Source organism: Myotis lucifugus, unplaced genomic scaffold, assembly GCF_000147115.1.
Source record: "Myotis lucifugus unplaced genomic scaffold, Myoluc2.0 scaffold_9894, whole genome shotgun sequence".
In the NCBI taxonomy this organism is placed as follows: Eukaryota; Metazoa; Chordata; class Mammalia; order Chiroptera; family Vespertilionidae; genus Myotis; species Myotis lucifugus.
The window spans coordinates 3,342-6,050 of record NW_005880942.1 but is presented as its reverse complement, the minus strand read 5'-3'; the positions used below and the strand labels follow the sequence as shown (position 1 = coordinate 6,050).

At 41.4% G+C, this 2,709-nt stretch overlaps 1 pseudogene; it reads right to left on the bottom strand.

Moving 5' to 3' along the window:
* Window positions 1-1,143: 1,143 nt before the first annotated feature.
* LOC102421670 lies at window positions 1,144-1,845 on the bottom strand (annotated as a pseudogene).
* Between the last annotated feature and the right edge of the window lie 864 nt (window positions 1,846-2,709).

Below are 2,709 nucleotides of genomic sequence, written 5' to 3'. Positions count from 1 at the left end.
AGGAGAGTCAAAGAGGGCTCAGTGGGACAGGACTAGAAACCAAGCTCGCATTCCTTCCAAGCGCAGTATCTCCTCGCGTTTATCCCTGGAGTCTCAGGAATGATCTTATTACAGAGTTACCTCTCGGTTGTTCACATGTTTCCTGTTATGTTGTGGCACATGCAGTGTACCATAGGCAACAGTATAACCTTATGCTTAAGGCTTGGACTTTGGTGTCAGACAACCTGGCTTTGAGGCCTGGCTCTGCCACTCAAACTGAATGGCCTTGGGCAAGCAGCTTTGACCTCCCCAGGCCTCTGTTTCCATATCGGTAAGTACTATTATTATTCCCATTACACAAACTATCTGTTGTTTAAATTAGAAAGAGGTCATTTCATATGGCTGAAATGAGTACTCATTTAAAATTATTGTAGCCTGGCTGGTGTGGCTCAGAGGTTGAGCACCAACCTATGAACCAGGAGTTCATGGTTCAATTCTGGTCAGGGCACAGGCCTGGGTTGCGGGCTTCATCCTCCCTGGGGGTGTGCAGAAGGCAGCCAATCAATGAACTCTCTCATTATCGATGTTTCTATCTCTTTCTCCCTCTCCCTTCCTCTCTGAAATACATAAAAATATGTTTAAAAAATATAAAATTATTGTAAAAACAGTATAACACAATTCATTAGAATAGAGAGAAAAGGGGCGTCCTTAATCCTGACACCCTCGTAAAGCAATAACTTTTCTCTATTCCCTTTCAGTTTCTCCTCATATGAGTAGCACCTCCAGAATAAATCCAGGCTAAGGCAGACTTCTGCAAGGAGGGTGCTTATTCGTTTTTCCCCATCGAGACACCAGAATCGACTCCAGTCCAGTGGAGTCTCCCGAGCCCAGGTGCCCAGTGTTGCTGCAGTTTTCCTGGTAGACATTTTGTAGGTGTTGACCATGACAGGTGTGGTTCAGTATCCACATCACATTTAACAATCCTCAACCGTTGGACATTTAAGTTGGTGCTGACTTTGCAACTATAAAGAATGATTTCATGAACACCTTTATGGCATAACTTTTTCTTTCTTTTGCATTATATATGAGTTCTCCAAGCAGGATTCCCACGTCAGGTAGTAAAAACATTTATGATTCTTTTTTTAAATCCCACAAAAAGGCTTATTCATGATAGAAACGGAACAAATTTCAAACCAAGCAGCAATCACTCCTTCAAACAAACAAACAAACAAACAAGTCCTCATTTTCAGATGGTTACGGTGTGGATTCCATAACAGCATTCACAATATTATTACTATTGTTCTTCAGGGCGTGGGTTGACGTTGCTCTCGACACATGTGCTTGTGACATGAACAATTCTATGTCTTAACGCCCACACCGGTTTCACCAGCCTCTTCCTCTTCACTCTCCTCTAGACAGTTGGAGTCTGTGTTTTCTTGAATGTCTGAGACAGCTTCGCCTTGAACTTTGAATTTCTCAGCTGCTAGCAGGACTTGCTGAGATAAATCCTCAATCTTGGCTTCCCCCAAAACTACGTAGGTATCTGAAGCTGGGCTCTTGTAGACCTCTGGTTTTGTGATGACGAAGAGGATATTCTTAGATTTCTGGATAATGACCCTTATAACCTCTGTAACCTCTTAAAGGCCCAGTTTGGACCCAGCCTTTCACGCCTTCTTTTCAATCTGGCTCTGTTTTGCTTTACCGACTGGTTCTTCATAGATTTCAGCAGCTGCCGGCGGGCTTGTTGTGTGGTTTGCCTGTGTGGAATCTTGTTCCTCGAGCTCTGGTCCTGATTCATACTGTCAAATTCTGTTCCACACCCTGCCTCAGCCTGGGGCGGCGGCAACTCCTGCTCTGTACCAAGATCTTATGATTTGGTGCAAGTTGTTAAATCGCTTTCCCAAAACGTCATACCACATAGCTTCCAGTCATTTATGAGTGACCTTTCACCCATATTAGATATTCTTCTATTAATTTTATAGTTAAGTGATTCCTTGTTATTGTTTTAGATTACTATCGACTCTGAACCATTAATCATTTTTCTAGTTTATAAGTTCTTTTGTTGTGAGTTATTTCTTTAGATCCTTTTATAATCCAATGTTACTTTGTTGCTCAAGTGTTTCAGCTTTGACCATTGGGGAGCCCTTTCAGTTGGCTCCTGTGTCCCTTGATATTGCCTCATCATTCTGGGTGTGTTTGGTTCTCTTAATAGACTTTATTTTTAGAGCAGTTTTAGGTTTACAGCAAAATGGAGCAGAAGGTAGAGATTTCTCATATGCTCCCTGTCCCTACACATTCGTAGCCTTCCTTATTATCAACACCACCCACCAGAGAGCTACATTTATTACAATTACTTGAGTGTTTTTGTCTTCTATATGATTTTTTAAATTAATTTTAGTAGTGTTTTGGGTGGGGGAGGGAGGGTAATAATGATTTTAACCTGTCTAGATTAAAACAACCAGATTGCCTACAAATAATGATATCATTAATATTTTTTAAAATATATTTTATTGATTTCAGAGAAGAAGGCAGAGGGAAAGAGAGATAGAAACATCAATGAGAATCATCGATTGCCCTGACCAGGAATTGAACCACGACTTCCTGGTTCATAGGTTGACGCTCAACCACTGAGCCACACTGGCTGGGAAAATCTTTTCTAATATTTATAAACCGTTTTTCCCCTGTCCTAAACTAGTGATGGCAACAGTGGGCATTCTTGTTGTTGCATGT